Consider the following 20,610-nt stretch of genomic DNA (forward strand, 5'->3'; position numbering starts at 1 on the left):
GCAACTGAAACAAGTCACCCAGCCATGAGCTTCCCTGGCACTTAAATCAGGTTGGACTTGTCTCCTAGGAAACGGTGACCTTGAACGTCCTCTCGTTCTACCAGGTGGAGAAAGCTCTTCTGTGTGCACTGGGAAGAACTTGGAATGTGGACTTGCTCCCGTGCGGTATTTGAATATTTCCTAGTTAAGGAAACCCAACCACTGATTAAAGTGAGGCAGATGGGAGAGGAAAAGTGGGGGCACCTTTCATGTGGGAAATTAAGAAAACCCAGATGTGGTGGCTTCATTTTACCCACCTGGGTTCATCTGAGGCTCCTACACATTGAGGGGAAATGAGCACTCACTTTGGAACATGTAAGGGGCGGGGCTGGGAGGCCAGAACAGCCTCCCCCCTCCTATCCACCCCCCAAGGGTCTGTTTCCTCCAGGGGCGGGGGGAGCAGGCCAGGACAGGGGAGAAAGCAGCTTTGTGCACCAACCCGTTTGGGAAAGGACTTCGTCCTACACTCCGCCACCAGACGGGGCACAGCTTTCTCTGATCGGCGCATTGGAAAGGCAGCCCCCTGTCTATTCAGGGCCCTTGATTTCCTACATCTTGACAAGGGACGGAAGGAACAACCCCTCCTCCAACCTAGCTCCCTCGCCACCACATCCCCCCCCCCCACCTCTCTCTACAGGGCAGCAAGGGCCAGCGCAGAGCCCTGGGCGGTCTCCCTGCACTCTCTCCCGCTGGGCTGGAGCAGGTCCCCGTGCCTTGTAGGGAAGGCAAAGGCAATTTTTTATTTAACCGAGAAAGTGTTTCTCAAGTCTCCAGAATGGCTAAAGATTATGAAGGAATTCAACAAGGACATGCAGGGCTACTGTGAGCATCACCAAAATACTCAGGTCATCGGCCTGCATGTGGCATCTTGGCCGCCCCTGGGCCGCGTAGGATTGGCAGGCCTGCTCCTTCTAAGGGAATTGTATCCTGAAGTAGAGCATCAGTGGGCACTCAGGATAAAGTGGATAAAGTTAAATAAAGCAGGATAAAGCAGATCAAAGTTACACAAGCGTGTGTGTGTGTGTGTGTAGATACACATGCATACATAGTGTCAACATGCAAAGTTAGACCTCTTGAGGCAGGTCCACAGCAGGGTGGTGCCCTCCTGCAGGTACAACGTGTAAGAGCGAGCGGTTGCTTCGTGCAACCTGCAGGTGGGCTTTTTGCAGATGGAATCAGTTTAAGCTGGCATTTTAAGGGTTGGGAAAGCAGAGAGGCCGTAAGGCAGGCAGGATCCTTGAGGAAGGTACACGAGGCTTCAGGAGGAGAAGAAGCACATGCCCCGTGCCGGGAAAGGCCCTGCTCCAGCCAACGTCCCTTCTTGGCGACAGAGGGTGACAAACCCCCGGGAAGGTACACCGGGCCGAGAAACGGTGCTGTGCCACGTGCATGAGGCTCGGTGAGCCCTCGGTGAGCACGGGGCGGGTGAAAGGCACTGTGGGATTCACCTGGCCCAGAGTGGTGGCCTACTGACAGGTGTTCTCCTCTGAGGAGCATTGATGACACCAGGTATGAGGAGGTCCCCTTATGAGGTACACGACTTCGAAGGTGAGTGTCCCCAGCGAGAAACAAGCTCCGTTCCAACACGGAACGCAGCTCACTTCACCGAGTCTCAGGTCACCACCAGCAGGGTTCCCGGTGGCCTGGCCGGCCCTGGGAACCGACTTCCCAGGGTGGGCAGGTGAGCCTGGGTCTCAGCCCTCAGCACTCAAAGCCTCAGCCCGCAGCCGCGCCTCCGAGGCTGCAGAGGAAGCCAGGCCAAAGAAGGACTTTTCTTTCTGGGACACAGAGGTCCTTCACGAGCTTGCCAGGGGCAAGGTGATGAGCAAGGGAATGGCCACACCTGTGGGGGAGGCTGTGTGGCCCTGCAGCCGGCCTGGGGGGGGGGGTGCGGAGGGCAGCCCTTCCCTCTTCTGGGTGCTCGGCAGATGTGCGGAGGGAAGATTCCCCCCTTCACAGAAGGAGGCTCACGAAGCAACAGGTCGGAAAGTGTTGTGTTTTCCTAAACGGCAAATTTGCTTGCAGCAGGCAGACTTTCCAGGCAGAGAAACGCTGCATTGCAAGCCCGGCCCAGCCTGTCTTGCCAAAGGGGAGAAAGACGGGGTGATCAGACAACACGCAAGCCCCACACACGGGCCAGCCTCGCTCCTTAGTTGGGTGACATCGCACATGTCCTTCTCTTTTGTAATTTATTTAACATTTTTTAAATTGTTGTTCAAGTACAGGTGTACTCATTTCCCCCCACAACTTCCCCCTCCCCAGCAAATGTCCTTTTCAGGTGATTCCTAGTCTGTCCCTTCAAATGAAACTCAGCATTAAAGCAGAAATGCTAGATCAAAAATGAAGACAAATTCTTTTTGCTCAGAGGGGATCAGCTGCCCATCAGAAAACTGTCCCCTTTGCCTCTCGCTGACGCCGACAGCCCGGGTGGAGGACAAGCAGGTCGGCAGCCTGAGTCCTTGAACGCTGCAGGCTGCGGGGTGCGCCAGGGGTGGGGGGACACCGGACTGACAGGGAAGGAAGTGCCGTTCCGCCTCAGGCTCAGCCTTTCTCAGGGACCACGGAGGCCATGGCACGCAGGTGGCCACTACTCACGCAGAGGTCACAGGGGCCAGGCCACATCTCTGAGTCCCACGGGGGGTCAGTGGGGCAGGAGACGGGGGGCGAACCTGCCCGCCCTCCTCTCAAACGAGGCCCCGGAGGCCCAGGCAGCTCCGACAGGCTCAGGGCCGCGGAGGTGCCAGCAACCAGACCCTGCGCTGGGGATGCCAAAGCAGCTTCCCCAGTCTGTCCTGCTGGGACTGGGGTCTCCTGGAGACGGGTGCCCTGGCGGGAGGCGCGCACACTCCTCCTGCCCCTGGACAACGTCCGGGCCCTGGCCACTTCCAGCCTCCCTGCTCGGCCCCCCGTGGGCCCTGCGTGTGGCTTCCAGGAGAGGCAGGCACAGGAGCAGTCCCCTGCCAGGCAGCCTGGCTGCACTTCAGCCACCTGAGCTCTCCCTGGCAGCCTTGCCCCTTCGCCCTGCTTCGAGAAAGGCGCAGACCGGTGACAGTGTGCTGCAGAAGTCTCCGAAATTGCAGGTTTGTCACTAAGGTTTCAGGAGGCGAGGGAGCAGGCAGCTGACAGGCAGGGGCATCAGGACAGATGGGGAGCAGCGTCTTGGGGCATCTGCTCGGGGCCCGCCTCTCGGACCTCACTGTCTTGGCGGGATGAGCGGGCATCCTCCTGCCCGGTGTTTTCATGAACCTGTGCGGTTCTCCAAGGGGCTGCTCAGCAGGGGTGAGTGCCAGCTGTCACCAGGACGGCGGACAGACAGCCCGACAGGGCCTGCCTGCCCAGGGAGCACCGGCCAGAGGCAGGCCATGGGGCCCAGGGACAGTGCTGGCCAAGGCCCCAGCCCTGGGGGCAGGGCAGGCCACCGGGTCCCAGGAGCTTCCAAGTAACGTAACTCCTCAGAGAACGCCAGGCTGTACGGCCTCCAGACTTCAAGGTCATAAGAGGAGATGGGAACATTCATGTTTGAGAGAGAAGGAGAGCGAGAGCGAGCGAGCATCCCACCCAGAGGCAGGCAGGCGGAAAGCAGAACCGCTCACGGTAGAAACGCCGCTAGAAGCACACACAGTGACGGCACTGACCAGAGGTAACCTCGTGTTCATCGGGGGCCACGCTGTGTCCTAAGCACTTCAAGCACCTTCATTGTGTGCACTACAATGGCCCATTTCACAGATGGGAACACAGCCGCCTGAAGACGTGGAGACTAGGGGAGCTGAGGCCGATGAAAGGAAGCCTCAGAGGCCAGACGGGGAAAGAAACGAGGCTTCGTCTCAGGGGTGTCCTCCCTAAACTGCCCTCTGCCCTCAGCACCCCACCCTGGTCCCAGGTCTGGATGTGGTTGGTGTCACTCAGACTGTGTCTGGTTGATTGGACAATGAGGTTGTGACATGTCCCAGCACACGATATTTCCAGCAGACCCGGTGGTGGCCAAGGTGAGGAAGGACGGTGCCGAGATGACTGGCTTGTGGCCTACACCTTGCAGACAGCTATGTCCCTGGTCCTGAGGCCACAGGACGAGGCATGAAGGTTGCACTGGCCGGGGGTCTCCCAAATCCAGTCTTGAAAGAGCAGAGCAGATAAAGAGTCAGTGAGGAAACCTGGCGGAGGTGCGTCAGCAACTCTGTATCTGTGGCCAACCAGTACCCGGGGCGCTTTGTCGTCATAATGACTTTGCTGCATTCTCACACTCCTGGCACTTGTCACTGTGCCACCATCACGCGAGTTGCCACTGTGGTCCTGGGTCCTCCGGCCCTTGCTGTGTCAGAGGTGGTCGTGGCCACGGGCAGGAGGCAAAGCCGGCACATCTATCACCACGCCTGTCCCATGGAGGACGGTGCAGTGTCCACCAGCTCTGAACCCCCGTCGCCTGGGAACCCACCGTTTTCCCAGCCGAGAGAGTATCGGAAGGTGGCCTCTGCGGTTCACGTCAGCTGGAGCACCTGGGACCCCAGGCTCTTCCCCTCTGAGAGCTAACGACCAGGACCCACTGCAGGGGGAGAACAGGGTGTGTGTGTGAACTGTCAGTGTCACGGGTGTGTCTTCTCATTGATGCTCCTGGAGACAGGTCCGTTGTCTGCAAACCTGTGTGGGCAGTTGTTCAAACAGCAAGGTGAGCACCCCGCCATTCCCTCCTCTTCTTGTGGGTCATGGGCTGGGCCCATGCCCCCTGGCCGATGCTGAGGAAAGCCCCCCACAGGAGCCTAGCTGCCTCTGTGACCCAGTTCCCTGGCCCTGGGCCTAGAGAGGGGCCACCACCTGGAGCCTGCTGCCAGCTGGGTCCCCAGGCAGCCCCTCAGGGCCTGGCCGGGAGCCAGTTCACCTGGAAGCCAACATGCTGCTCCCAGGTGCGGGGTGGGCACAGGGACAGCCTATTTCCAACCAGTGGACAATGGGTTCTCCTGGCTGCTGGGGCTGCAGGGGCCACATGCCGACTGCATGCCATCCTCTGCCCGTGGGGCGCCAGCTCAGGACAGTGCCACGCAGCAGCAGCTGGCCTGCAGTGAGGGCACAGACACCAGGCGGGCCGCATGACGTCACCACTGAGTCATCCCTGCACAGGGCAGCCTAGAGACGGGTGGGCACAGGGAGGCGGGCACAGGCTCCTGTCGCTCTCCAGTCACAGCCGCCCCACGTCCCACTGAGGCTCAAATGGGCACCTGTCAGGGGCCATGTCCAAACTCAGGGATGGTGCCCAAAGTGAGTTTCAGCTGAGTCCAGGGCTCTTCCTGAACTGAACACTTGTCACAGGGAAAAGGAAGGAGGGACAGAAAGAAGAAAAGAGAAGGAGAAACCTTATTAATATTCAAACTGTAAACAGTAACTGCGTCTGGTTCAAACTCTTGAATCAAATAACCATCTCCACTGGTCAACAGCGCCCAGCCAGAAAACAGGTGTTGCGATTGACCAGACCTGTCTCCCAAAGCAGAGAGACACAGGCGGGGCCCGCTCTCTGCTCCCTGGGCCTGGGCAGGACTCGGGCCTCGGGAAGCAGGTGGGGCCAGGCCTGGGGAGGCCACTGAAGCCACTCCTTGGGACAAAAAAACTTCAGGGGGCACCCCAAACACCTCAGTTGTCATCATAAATAATATCTTAGTGCGATATTTTGAAAATCAAAATCGATGCAAAAATTCACGGTGAATAGAATTCCAGAAGTTTCAGAGCAGACAGGTCCAGCAATGGAGGCGTGCTCCCCATCGCCCCTGCCAGTCTGCAAGGGCCACTCCTGCATGCCCCCCCCCCCAAGGCTGCAGCTGCCCTGGGCTCCCTCAGGTCCTTGGCTGGGTGAGGACAGGAGAAGCACTTCCACTTTAGAAGCCGACTGCAGGGAAGGGAGCCCCTAAAAATGGACATGGCAACATGGCGGTGCCCGTGGCCAGCACTGTGGCTGAGCGTTTCCTCAGGCCGGCCGGCTGCTCACTGCCAGGCCCATGCTAAGGGCTTGGGGTCTGCAAAGGAACGCAACAGAGGGCACCGGGGTGGAGCTGAGTGGGCTGGGCCGGTGGCCAGCCCCGCATGCAGACCCTCCGGCTGCTGAGGCCACAGGCCTGTGTGGGGACAGGTGCCTCCTCCAGTCAGGCCCCGGTCACCAGGCCCCCATACCCTCCAGGTGTCACCTGGGCCTGGAAGTCTGGTGACTCCATGCAGGGAGCGTGGGGTGGCTGGACTGGAGCAGCCCTGGAAAGTTAACGTCAGGAACGTTGGGGTGGGCCCAGCGCCCCACGGAGCTTCCTGGGGCAGAGTGAAGGGCTTCGCTTTCCAAGCTGGCACCTGACCCTCACCTGCACCCAGGTGCCCTTCGCACCTGGGCCTGAACCCGGGAGGCGTTCCACCGGGGCAGGAGACAGACAGCCAGCCTTTCACACGGTTGTCCTTGTCAGAAAGTCTTTGAGATTTGGGAACTATCACACGTGCCAAGTGTTTAACATCATCAGCCCGTTGGTTTGGAAAATGCTCGCGGGGGCTGTCGAAGACGCACGCCTGCTTCAGGCGCACGCAGGAATGACGGGCGCCCCGCAGCGGCGACATCACCAGGGATGCTTCCCCGCCCAGGAAGACTCTGCATGCTCAAGCCCATTTTTTTAATTAAAAAGAACGCACAAAGGGAATTTGAAAAGAGCCCCCTTATGGGAACTCGCTCATTACACTTGGCCATTCAAGACCCAGTGACTTCTCTCGATTCGCAGCAACTGAAACTGCATTCAAGACCCAGTGACTTCTCTCGATTCGCAGCAACTGAAACTGCATTTCAGCTCTTGGAGCAAGAGGCGCAGACTGTGGGTCCTGTTTCTGTGGCCCCACCGGCATGATGACAGCCCCAGGGACCATGGAACTATAGCCTAGAGAGACAGAGGGGAAGGCTTCCGTGACAACTTTTCAAAAAGAGAGACCGTCATTATTTTTTACATAATAAAAGGATTATATATTTCCCTAAATAAATTGGTCATTTCAAAAGGGACGCAGAAGAAAACAGGACTTGCCTGGATTTGCCTGGAACCCCTCTGCTCCCAGTCGGCCGCCGCCAGCCACACCCCGGCCCCGGCATCGGCATCGCCGGTTTCCCCCGGGCACGTGCGCTGCGGCCGGGGAGTGAGATGTTCACTGGGAAACGTCCGTCTGAGCAGGTGGGAAGCCTGCAGGCAGATAGAAAAGCCTGGAAAAGGCAGTGGTGACTGTTCACCGACGTGAGTACACTTAAGGCCGTGAACCACATACACCTGAAGACGGTTAAAATAGTCAATGGTATGTTATGGATATTTCACCATACTAAAGAAATTTTTCTTTAAAGAAAAGCCAAGCAGATGCGTACTTCCCATTCCCAAAGAAGCTGAAGCTGGGACGGAGGCCGGGCCTGTGTAAGGATGCGCCCCCTCCGCAGGTGCGCACACCTGCCTGAGAATGGCGGGGCACAGGTACGGAGAGGCTTGGATTCGAGAAGGCTCGGTTTCAGTGGCTCTTGGGTCTTCGAGTCTGCCCCAGCCTCCAAAGCGGAGCAGGCCCAGGAGGCGAGGGCAGCTGCAGACGGTGCTGCTGGCTGTCAACGAATGCGCGCTTGCCGACATTTGGAAATCAGCAAGTTTTACATAAAAATCCAGATTTTTAGATCTCTAGGAAAATGGGAGGATCCAACCACACGAGCCCGTCTGCAAAGCCCGAGAGTTAGAGCTGAGAGAGGTGAGCCCTGCAGGCCGGTCCGCGGCATTTCCCTCTGGACTGGCCGCCCCTGCAACGTTTGAGGGCTTTGGGCTCCAGAGCACGGGTGGCAAACACCAGGCCCACGGGCCGAACCCGGCCCTCCTCCACCTTGTTTTATCCAGCCGGGCACCTTGTTTCTATCCATTGGCAGCACCCAGCTCCTTGCCACTAGTTAAGGAGTAGTTACATTCATACAGTCCTAAAATGACATTCGGCTCTTTGAAGGCAAGTGCAAGGCTGACGTGGCCCCTGGTGAACATGAGTTTGACACCCCTGCTCTAGACCACCATCTAAACGACCGAATGGGCCGGTGCAGAGATCTCCAGCCCCTTCCACCTCACAGAAACATCCCCGTGCCGATGGGCAAATGCGCAGGTGGAGCTAGTTACATCGGCTCATGTGAAAACTGCAAGATCCTGAAGCTCAATCCTCACGCTAACTTTATGGCTGATTTTCTGGGATAACACCATTTTCACTAAACTGTAAACGCAGTCTCTCCAACATTTAAACTCTGTGTGTGTGTGTGTGGGCAGTCTACTGAATCAAATTCATCAGGTCAGTCTTGGATCTTATTTCCAGCATTTTCATTTCAAAGTTATCTGGGACCCTTAGAAGGCAGGGGGAAGCAGTGGTGGTCAACGAGAGAGGAGACATCAAAATCTTCATTCACAAAGCAAACCTCCGGGCTCCCCCAAGACCCCACACATTGATCTCAACTCCAGCAAGAAGGGTGAGAATGAAGCTCTTTTCTGACTGGGGAGTCTGTCTTCAAGGAAACGCCTGGGAACATCTGTAAGAGGTTTACAGCCAAGAATAGTCGAAATACTCCCAGGTTAGGCAGCGCGCCCTGATGCCTCACCAAAGGCTTTATAGCCTTAAAAAAGGGGAGACCATTAGTACTAATTTTCCCATCTTTATGTTTCACCTGCCTCCCTTTCGCAATGAGAGCCCCAAGCTGCCTCCCTGTCTCACCTGGAGACTTACAGGGACTATGGAGACAAGGCCTGAAAATAAACTGCCTTAGTCTGGGGCTTAGAGGCCAGTTCGAGGGTGGAGCGCTTGCAGGAAAGATACCTCAGCTTCAGAATCCAATGGCCTGGAGCATCTGGCTATTTGCTAAGGTTGGCGCAGCGCTCAGCGGGCCTGTGCGGTATCCCGTGCACGCCTGCCTGTGAGTTGAGTCCAAAGACCCAGAGTGGCGCAGGGCCTGGAGTGGGGTGCAGGGCCTGGAGGGGGTGCAGCTCCCTGCAGGGCGGCCGAATCCCTCTCGAGCTATCACGTGGTTCCCGCCAGGGCTCCTCTGAGCCGCCCAGGCTCCCTGGGGACCCAGGGACCATTTCTTTAGGGAAGCAAGTATTATTTATGTCATAAAAGCAGACCAGATCATGCAACACCATTTCAGTGGTATAAACAGGCTCATAGGACAGCGAAAAGTTATTTCAGAGTAATCTCCCAGCTCAGCAGAAGGGAAGTATTTCATCCCAGTGTTTTTAAGTCTGCGTGTAGGTGGATATAAGACTAACGCGTGCACCTTGCTGCTTGCTGGCCGTTTCTCTGTCTTCTGTTGAAAGCTTGGAAGACCCTCAAAAAAGCAAACACATCACCCAGTACTTGTGTTGCAGTTGGTCAGGAGCTTTTCATGAGCGTTTATCAGACTGGCGAGCCAAATCCCGGAGGGATGACATGCCCAAAACATGCTATCTCCTATCTCCAGGCTCTTACCCCATTCCACTGTCCCCTCCCATTGTCCCCTCCGGCACCGCCCTTGCCAACTCCACCAGGGACTCATTGTCACCCGAGTGTTGGTCCCCCACCTCTGCTACTTCCTCCCACCGTCCAGTCCACCCCGGGGTCCCTGCCCTCGTCCGCCTGCCACAGCCCTGCACACCCTTCAGCGCGTGGCTCGAATCCTTCTTCCTCCTCTGTGCCTGTCAGGGCCACTCAGACGGACACTCTCCACCGAGGAGTTTTCAATCCTTCCAGCCCAGGCGTCAGCTCTGACTCCACCTTCTTTCCTCCACTTTGCCCCCAAAATGAGGCAGCCCCGGGGTGAATGAGGGCGGGAGACAGGGGACAGGGGACAAGGGGACACAGGTGTGGGGAGAGAGTAAAGGGAAGGAAGACTCTTACAGTCACGGACAGAAATGCAACCCTTATTCTCACGTACGTGTTCCAATAGAATATAAAGTCGTTACAAAAATCACACGACGCCCCAGCCTTCCCGGGACTTTCCACCAAGGAATGTAAATGTGGGACAGAGACTCAATAGTCCTCTGGGTGGCCCGTTTCTGCTGTGAAGTCAGGATGTGAGCATGGCGCTTCGGAACACCCAGGGCTCTGGCAGGCGGAGGCGCAGGGCAGGTTGGGAACAAAGGAAGGCCCGTGGGTGCCCAGGGAGGTTCCAGCCTCCAAATTTGATGAGGGTCTCTCTCCTCTTTCTGTTTCCCTGGCAGCTGTTTTTATCTGCTCCTGTAAGACAGTCACCAGTTAGCTTCTTCCTCCCAGGAACTAGAGGTAACAGCTAGAAAAAATCCTGGACTTTTCAGCATGATCAACTTCAAAAATTTTGTTTCATGGTAATTCTTTTCCTGGATGGAACTATGCGAAGGGAAAAAACAAAGCAGGATGCAAAGTTATTGAGGTACAGGTAGATTATCAAAAGGTTATCACTGTGAACTGTGACTGTTGTAGAACTGACTCATTTTATTTATTTATTTAAAAAATCTTCATTCAAGGATATGTTTACTGATTTGAGAGAGAGAGGAAAGGGGAGAGAGAAAAACATTGATTGGTTGCCTGCCATACACACCCCCACTGGGGATCGAACCTGCAACCCAGGTGTGTGTCCTGACCGGGAATGAAACCCGCAGCCTTCCGGTGTTCAGGACGATGCTCCAACCAACTGCACCACCTGGCCAGGGCTGGTGAATTTTATTTTAATTGACACCGTATTATGACAAATCTATTGGGGGCTGAGATATTTTTAGCTTCCTTCTTCTGTTTTCCTGCATGACTTTTCAAAAAGTGTTCTTTAATACCTAGTAAATGCTTTAGGAATCTTTTTTTAAACACAGCGTGTTTAATCCCACATGTTACTCGGTGAGAAGTAAATTAAAACGAAACTCAGCAAGTCCCCCTGGATAGCACAGCAGAACCCTCACCACTCACGGATAACGGGAGCGGACTCGGCCACAGCAAGTCACGCGGTACCCCTGGGACGAGAGCCCAGCCCCGCCGCCCAGCCCCGCCGCCCAGCTGTGCGTCCAGCTGCGCATGAGCAGGGGACAGGCCCGTGACCTTCCTTGGGACCGCTTTACCCTGCGGATGGTTTTGTCTGTGTGATACGGTCACTAACGTGGGTTTTGACCCCGCGAATGACCGATGGGGATCGCCCCTGTTCTCCGCCTCCTGTTTATTTTGATCTCCTGCAACCGAGGCCTGGGAGGTTCCTCCCGCCCAGGCTCCTGCTCAGCACCCCGCACAGGTGCACGCCCGCCTACTTATGTGGGTCCCACAGGTGGCTCTGCTGTCGATTGACACAAAAACTGTAACCAGCGAATCCCTAAAGCCAGGGGGAGGGCGTGGTCTTCTGAGAGTCACGTGTCCGCAGTGCTTCCCCCACCAAACCCGGTGGCAGTCGCATTTTTGTTCTCTGCGCCGCTCGGAGGTCACCACTCCGGAAGGGCCATAATCGGACATTGATCTAACCCACTAATTCTACCTTCCAGGGGTGTTCCTGAGGCAGTAAGTTTACTTAGTCACACCCTTCATAATAATAGAGTACAGTATACGATATTAGGGAAAATAATGTGTTATAACAACGTAAGTAGGGGGCAATCATATGATAGGGAAAAAACTGCAGTGCCCTTTTAATAAGAAAAGCCACACTCTAAATGCCCTTAAATGTGAGATGGGCTTACATAGTTACCATAAAGTCGTGGGAGAGAATTCTAGGCAGTCACTGGGGACAATTTTTTATAAGAATATTCAATATTAGGGTCAGTGGTCCTGAAAAAGTGAACACGCAGATCGCAAAACAGCGTGACCCCTGCGCGTGCCCACACGCGGGGGGGGGGGTCATCTCTGGGAGGCTGTGCGGGCGCTATGTGCTCGCCTCTTTCCGCGCGTGTTTCCTAAAACGTCTCCAGTGAGAACGCATTGTGACCCGGAATCTGCTGATGGAGGCTAGAGACCAGTCCCAGGCTCGCACGCCCGCAGGGCGCAGGGCACGTGAAGGGTGCAGGGCACAGAGCCCAGGGCCCTCCCAGGCAGCAGCTGACGCTCCCGGCACCTGGGGCGGTGGGGGTGGGGAGCTGGGGGGCCAGGCTTCCCTGCAGAGCCCCCCCCACCCCGCACCTGCCGCTTTTCTGGAAGCAGTTTTCTGTTACACACTATCAAAATCTCACCTACAACCTAACTCGATTGATAGTCATAGTTACCATCTCAGTTTCCTCTTTAAAAATGTGACATTAAAATGACATTTCACAGAAATGGTTAATGGCACAGGAAAATATCTGTTCCTATGGGAGATAAAGGAGGTTAACGAACCGAGTGCTGCTGATTGTGGTTTTTAAATTACGAGTGTTGCGCAATTGTGACAAACACACCATGGCCGTGTGAGCTGTCGATGCGGGGGCATCTTGTGAGGGACAGACAGGCGAGTTGCATCTCTGCAACTGTCCCCCAAATCGGGGGGAAAGGCCTGAGATTCCACATAAAAAGTTATTCGACCAATAAGAGAGCTTCTTAGTAACTCTCAGACGCCCATTTCTCAGCGCCAATGATTTAACATGCAACATAATAAAACCATCTGGAAATCCCCAAACATTCACGTGCATGTAATTTTATATATGAAGAGTCTACTGGCCCGTAAGTCACAGAGGACAAGCACATCGAGGGAACAGACCAGAATGAGCACAGCAGTTTCTGTCGTTGTGTCCCTAATAGTGATGTCGTGTGTAGGGTGAGGCTACTTCCGTGAGATTGCTTTCCCGCTCAGAAACCAAGTTAAAACCATTCCTCTGGGTTTCCCGAGAGCAGAGAGGAGGAGGCCGAGACAGCGTGTTGCCGGCTGGCGAGCCAGGTGGTCCTGTCTGGGCTGCAGCGACGGCTGGGACCCCAGGCCCTCCTGGGGGTTCGAACGAATGGGGGCCACAAAGCAGCTTGAGAACAATTGTCTTCCTGGGATAACAGGAGGAGACGCTTAGCAACTGTCACCTGAGAACAACCGGGTGATGGAAAGGAACGGGAAGCCAGACAGCGAAACTAGCCGGAGCGTTGCCCCAGGGGCTGACAGGAAAGCCGGGAGGCTGCGGGCTCTGCCGGTGTTTCGCCCTCGGCAAGCTGTGCCCAAGCGACTCGCCGACAGACCAGAAGACGTCATCTGAACAACATTTGGGGGGAAAAAGACCAAGAAGGTGAAAATATTCTCAGAGCTTGAAGCAATAAATGCTACTTCTCTGGGACCTAATATTTTTTCCCAAATGGAAGATCAACGAAATACCGTCGAGGAGGTAATGCGATTGAGCGCACGGCGGTCCTGCAAATGCAGAAAGCAGTGAGAAGACCCCAGACTGCTCCTGGGGACAAAACGTTCAGCCTGGCGTTGCTGGTTGTGATCGCAGGACTTCGAGTGGAGAAGTGGCCCTGCTTGTCAAACCGCTGACGTGCAGCGGCTGAGAGCTTCTGGGGTGGGGGGCGTCGGCGAGAATTTAATTTAACATCTCACAATACGCCCACATGCCCAGAAAATGTGGGCAGCTTGATGGGGTTCACTGAGCCAAAGAAGCAAGACCCAAACAGTGCATTAATGTATAGGGAAGAATAGTTGCAATCAGCGCCTTGTGAATTGGACAGAGGGCTTGGCGATGAAGCAATTATCAGCCATCGGGGATTAATAGTAAAGTGTGAATACCAAGCTGTATATGTTAGGGGCAGAATATGTCCCTATAGAAAACAACAAAGGACGTTTCTTACTATTAAGTGAGATTAAACGTAATGGCCTGATTTACTCACAAAGGCAGAATTAAATTCAGATGGCAACTTCAAAGTGGCCACACGAACACAGGCCACCGCCTGCATTTACATATAGCTGGCCCGGCTTGGCCTGCCGCTCAATAGGATAGAGTTTCTTTGGCCACTTAAACAATTTTCTATTCTTCACTTTTTTCTGTGAACACTCACTGTATTTAGTCCCCAGTTGCATTTAGTTAATAAGAAGGAGGTGAGAGTTATATTTATTCATAGATGCTATAATTTTTAATTCTTTCAGATTATGGGGAGAAAACCCACAAAATGCCAACAAGAACAGAGTGGTTACAATCAGATTGGCACCAAAAGTAACAACAACAACAACGATAACAAAAAAAGATGAAGAGGAAAAAACAAAAAGACAAATCTCTGAGAGAGGGGCCCGGGGTCTCACCCTCTCGGCTGCCCTCCGTGTCTTAGGACCTCAGGGCCAGAGGCCCGAGCTCAGCCCTGCACCACGGCTCCCTCCGCCACAGGTCTGGCCTGCTGTTTCCCAATGCAGACCGGCCCCCCTTTCTTCTTTGTGCATGCCCCCCTTAAAGGGGGTCCTCACAAGCGGCGTGGGGGGGGACAAGCCCGTTGCAGGGTGTAGGGGGGCCGAGGCACTTACTGTGCGTGGGAAATTCCAAGTACCCATGACTTGACTCAACAAATTAAGTGCAGTTTCTAAAAGACAGGATTGGTTCTGCTCGCTGCCCAAGAACTAAGTACATCTGAACTTTCTGGGTCATAAAAGTCTCTGGCAACTGTATATAGATATGATTATTATATATTCTATATTACATATGGTTATTATTTTATATATGTAAGCTAATTTGTGTGTTTTATATTTCTAGAAAACAATTCTACTTACTTGCAATGTAATAATTCTACTGTAATGTACGATACATTATTTAATGTATATATAATATGTAACGCACATTAGAATTTACTCAAAAAAGCGGTGTAAAGAATTTACTCTAAGAGGCAGCGTAAGGGGCTCAAGGGTGTGTGCACCAGGGTGTCCATCACAAAGCCGCTTCGGATGCTAAAACCAAATGGGCAGCAACCAAAACGCTCATCCTGGTGGGAGGAATTTAACAAATTTTGCTGTGAACGGAACAATAAAATAGTTTCTAGCCACTGTTACGATCTGAAGTGAAGTAATATGGAGCTTTAGTTGATTAGATAAATAGGTGAAGAGAGAGATAAGTAGAGGTGTTGAGCAGCTGGAGTCACTCACGTGTGAGATGATGCGCCGGTAGCGGCGACCAGGCGGGCCGCCTGCAGAGAGGCGCTCGGGGGGCACCGGGACCGCATCCACGGTGTTCATCTCTGGGAGGGGTGTCGGTTGGCTTTGCCTTTCTCTGGCACTCAGTGATTTTTTTCACAATGGCAAGAATTACTTTTTCCACTTGGAAAAGACATCTGTTTTATTTTTGATAAAGGATCACATTTTTGAGGGGATTTGGCAAACATTTTGGAAGTGATTTTGAAGGGCAGAAGACGAGATTTTCTGTGCTGGAAGCGAAGGGGGGCTCACCTGGATCTTCCACACCCCACGCAGCGCGGCGCTGGGTTCTCCCCCTTGCTGCCTCCCCAAGTCTGTCTTCTGGATTTGGGGAATCTAGAACATCCAGCCCCAGCTGCCAGCCTGGCACCCAGTCGCTCAGCACTTAAAATCAAACTGCCAGGCGCCCCAGGGCTGGAAGCGTAGGAAGAAGACACAGATGGAGATGCAGATGGGTCCTCGGGCCCCGGCTGGCACACAGGACCCACCGGGCTGACCTGCCAGGACCAGCCGAGGACCCTGCCAGACCACATGCCGATACTGTGGGCTGATTCCGGCACTTTGGGTGAAAAGGTGGCGTTCTGGCCGACAGTGCCATGGGAGCCAGCTGGCAGCTGGGGGCCCAGAGTGACAGCTTGACAGCCCCCGGGGTGACAAGGTTGAGCGGATGACCAGTGGTCCCCAGCACACAGCTCCAAACGAGACAGAGGGACACTGGGGGACACAACAACCCAAATGGGCCACTCGGAGGCGCAGCAAGGCCAGGGGACTGGCCATGTCCCGCCCTGACGGCCTCAGGTCGGGGGACAGCCCTGTCGGCTTCCTGCCTCGCCATTCCGAAGTCCCATTCCGAAGTCGTCTCCCGAAAGCGGAGGGGGCGGCAGGCCAGAAGCTTTTACATCACAGCCCTGGGGCTTCCCTAAAGTCGCTCCATTTTCAAACAGAACAGGAGTCGAGGACGTTTCCGAGCTCTTTAGAACTCACGGAGAACATAAATGAGCATTTGTGAGCGTTTCCTGTTTCTTTGTGATTATAAAAGAATACAGGTTCGTGTCAAATTCAAGCAGGTACTGAAGGAGAGGGAGAGAAAACGTCCAGCACGCGCCGTCCCCTCCCCGAGACAAAACCCTGAGCTTCTAGGACTGTTTTCTTCTACTTGTTCTTTCTACGTGTAGGTCATTGAAACGTGCCTTCATGATCCACAGAGCGGGGGTCATAGGGTCTACAGCATTCCACTGTTCTCTTGCTTTGTTTCGATAGCCCCTGAGAGCGCAAGGAAACACGGGGCCCTAAGACCCCCCACTGATGATAACACTGCAGTCAGTAACAGCCTGATGCCTTTCCGCTCTGGACTACATGCAGGGCGCTTCTCCGGCTGGAGACAGTCTTTAAGTCACTTTTTAATGGCCCTGGAGATAAAGCAGGGATGTGCTGCTGAGCCGGTGGGAGGAGGCTGGAAGCCTCTCCTTGGACTCGCACGGTGCGGTCCACTGGGGAGTGTCTGCTGTACAGTCAGGGATGCCCCCCCGGGACAGGACCTTTGTGTGGGGGGGGGGGTGCATGTGCATGCGTGCCTGGCACCCGTGCTCACTCACACGCAGCAGGACCACAGCACCCCAAGGTGGGAAAGGAGGCCCTGCTGTGTCCCTGCCTCAGGCCCCTCCCGCTGCATCCGGGGCAGCTGGCAGTGGCGGTGGCCTCATCCGTGTCCTCTCACGGGAAGAGCAGGAAGACCGATGGCCCACACAAAGGCCTGAAGTGCTGGTGTGAAAGGTCACTAAGTACTGTCCTCAGGGCCAGGGAGGGACACAGAGGGCGGCCCCCAGTGAGAACAACAGGGCAGGGGCAGGATCTTAACCTCGGCCTGCGGCCTGTGGGATGGGGGAGGGACAAGACTCTCCAGCGCCAGCAGTAGGCACTCAGGGGTGAGGACTGAGGACAGTTCTGTGGGCCTCCTAACTCAGCGCAGAGGGTGACAGCTGTCACTCACCCCCCAGGCCGGGCAGCTGGCAGGGTGGCCTCGAAGGAGAGAGGAAGCAGGGGACAAGGCTGGCCAAGTGCCGCCTCCCTCTGGCCATTCTTCTGCCCCCCGCCCCTCCCCGGCCACCCTTCCCTTGTGTGGGGCTGGGAGGCCACACGCGATCGGCACATCACCCGGGCGGGCCCCCGCGGGAGTGCAGCCATAAATCTCGTCCGGCGGAGGCTGCCCTGAGCGCAGGCACACTGGGACACCTCGCAGCCACTAACCCAGCTGGGCCTGGTGGGCCACCAGAGTTGTCGGGGCGCCGTGCGCTCCATCCCGGACTCGTGGCTGAGTGTGTACACAGCCCTCTGCCTCTGGTATTGGCTGACTTCTTACGACCTTTAGAAGTGGACCCAGTCCTTACGTGGGTGAAACCCGCACCTGGGGACACGCTGCGGAGAGGCCCGCGGGGCGTGTCCCTTCCCACTGGAGAAGAGTGGAAGCCCTGTCAGACCGTTTCCAGCCTGCAGCTCAGGCCGCGTGTTCACGAAAGGCAAACGTGAGTGGGAAGAGTGATGTGCTGGCTGCTGTGCTGCCATCTCACCGTCTGAATGGGATCGTGGTGCCCGGCAACACCGTGCAGCCAAACAGCAAAGCCGGACGGAGTCCCAGCCCCGCTGCGCGCCCCTGGCCAGTGCCCCGNTGGCTGACTTCTTACGACCTTTAGAAGTGGACCCGGTCCTTACGTGGGTGAAACCCGCACCTGGGGACACACTGTGGAGAGGCCCGCGGAGCGTGTCCCTTCCCACTGGAGAAGAGTGGAAGCCCTGTCGGACCGTTTCCGGCCTGCAGCTCAGGCCGCGTGTTCACGAAAGGCAAACGTGAGTGGGAAGAGTGATGTGCTGGCTGCTGTGCTGCCATCTCACCGTCTGAATGGGATCGTGGTGCCCGGCAACACCGTGCAGCCAAACAGCAAAGCCGGACGGAGTCCCAGCCCCGCTGCGCGCCCCTGGCCAGTGCCCCGACAGCCCTGACCCTCCCGCCCACCTGTGGCGTGAGGGAGCCGGAGGACCAGGGCGGGGGGTTCCTTGGGGGCACCCGTGAGGTGAAGGGAGGTCTGATTGCACTGCCTTCTTCCCACAGTTGTTCGCTGAAGGGAACCCTTTCCAGGGACCCCCCAGTCTGGAAAGGCGGGGGCTCAGCCCACAGCAAGGGAAGGTGGGTTCTCCAGCAGACCCCCACCTGCCCGAGCCGTGCCCCGTGGAGGGAGGCAGACGTGGGGATCGCTGACCCCAGCACTTTTGCTGAGCGCCTCCTGGGTGTGCTCTGAGCCACAGGCTCCTCGCGCTCCTGCGGGGTCGAAGCCACCACACGGCTGCCCTTGCCAGGCACAGGCGCAGCTCTCGCACCAGTAGATTGGCTCACTTACACCTCACAACACCCCCCAACCCCCACGCACTAGTACTAGCCTAGTTTCGCAGGTAGGCAGACTGAGGTGCATGAAGTGATTTGCCCGAAATCACACCACAGTTGAGGGGCCGAGAGAAGACCCAGGTCCCTACAGGTGGTCCGGGAGCCACAACTCCGTGTGGTTAGAGAGGGGCCAGCGTGGGCCCTTGACGGGAACCGCACTCCTGTGCAGGGCCTGAGCGAGGTGGGCTCGGTCCAGAGAGCAGGGAGTCAGGAGGGCCGGCCGGAGAGAGGCCCAGGGAGCCTGGGAGCTCTTCGGCTCGGATTTCCCACCAGGCCCCAGAAGATCCATTTCAGGGCAGCACAGCAGTCTCGGCGGCAAACAATGCTACCAACCAAACAAGCTTCAGCCCCAGACGAATGAAAAAGCCCCCCCTGGGGCCTGAATTATTTCATGGGAAAAAGAAAGGTGAGCGACATGCACCAGACCTTCGGGCACCCCGGAGAGACAGGTGGGTCGTTGTCTGCTGGTCTGGGGATCCCTGGAAAGGGCAAGTCCTCCTCGGCGTGGGCATTGAGCTTTGATGGCTTCTGCCTGAACTTGAGACAGAATAACTGCTCTGAGATGACCAAGCTGGGTGGCTGTCAGGGACACACTCCCGGCCACCTCTCATCCCTACTGGTGCCTGCTGTCCCTGACCAGCACACTCCGCAGGTGTCCCAACCAACGGGTGGACACGTCAGCCCTGGAAGCACTAATCAAGCCACTTCATGGGGGTGTTAAGCTCAAGAGAGAAGCAATTTTAAAACCAGGAGAAAAAGTCCCGATGGCCCATCGCACCTGCACGTATCTGCAAAGGGCATGTGTGCACGCTACCGCTCTTGCCCTCTGCACGGCGTCGCTACTCAGCTCCACGCCAGATGCCAGCCATTCCCTCTGTCTTCAGCGTGCCTGCTTCTCTAGAAAACATCGTATGCATTTTTTTTCAAGTGGCAGAGCAAACAAAACTGCCTGTACGGCTGTCCCAGCACTGAGCCGTGTTTGAGGCTGTCATAGGAAACATCTCCACACAGAATGACACCTGTAGGAGTGACATGCATAAAGGCCTCTCAATCAAGTGACTCCTGGGGGGGGCAGGGAGCTCAGAGGATAGGGCCCCCCAGTCCCCACAGAAAAGCCTGGACGCTTCAGCTCACCTGGGACCGGAGGGCCCACCTCTCAGTGATGTGACTCAGGGTCCTCTCACCTACGGACACTGTGTATCGGCTTCTCTGCAAAATCAGAGTCAAAGGTTGGCCTGAGTCTGCTTCCCTGCCCTGAACGTGGGGCGATGGGACTCCACCTGGGACATTTCCCGCATCGGGTAATGCTAGATGCTGCCGCCGCCTCCGACGATGACGATGACGATGACGAAAGAGGTGGGGGAGACTGGGAATAAAAACACCACCCCTCAAAGCCTCAGTGCCAAACAGGTGCCGATCCAATCTCGCCCCAAATAAGCAGCGATGTTTCTGAATCCCCCTTGGCCACCACTGAAAGGCCTCGCTTTTCCCTGAGCAGGCCGAGGCCCCCATGGAGTGGGGGTGGGGACGGAGTGGGGGCTCTAAGCTCTGTCCTGGCTTCACATAAAGGAAGCAAAATCAAAACCGAAGACTGGAAAGGAAAACAAAAAACCCCACTACATTTAATTGGCTAGGAAACAGGATTCCTGGGGCCTCCACTTTCTCAGCTTCCAGAGAAGGATTTAGGCAGGGGCACGCCCCCACCCTCAGGATTAAAAAAAAAGGATTAAATTGGGGTCGGATCTGGCTAGGACAAATTGCAGGGAGCAGACAATTGCCATGCGTGTTGCCTGTGCTCTCCTGGGGAGGGAAGTGGGGAGAGGGCGGGCAGGACACTGAGCTGGGGGGAAATGAAAACCAGCGTGCTGGTTCCGTATGGCGGGCACACTGTTTTGTCCCCATCGCCGTGTGCAACGTCAACGGTGGGCGCCGTGTCGTGACAAGATTCTTTTTCTTGAATCAGGCTGAGCTCGCACCCGAGCCGCGGCCCCCGAGGTGGGGCGGCGCTAATTGTGCGCGGCGTGGTCTGCTGAACAATGCGTCTTGATAAGTCTGAATGGCGCTGTGCGCACGGTCCCCTTGGCACCGC

The sequence above is a fragment of the Sturnira hondurensis genome, unplaced genomic scaffold (genome assembly GCF_014824575.4).
Source record: "Sturnira hondurensis isolate 20B ecotype Veracruz unplaced genomic scaffold, ASM1482457v3 Scaffold0015596, whole genome shotgun sequence".
Lineage (NCBI taxonomy): Eukaryota > Metazoa > Chordata > Mammalia > Chiroptera > Phyllostomidae > Sturnira > Sturnira hondurensis.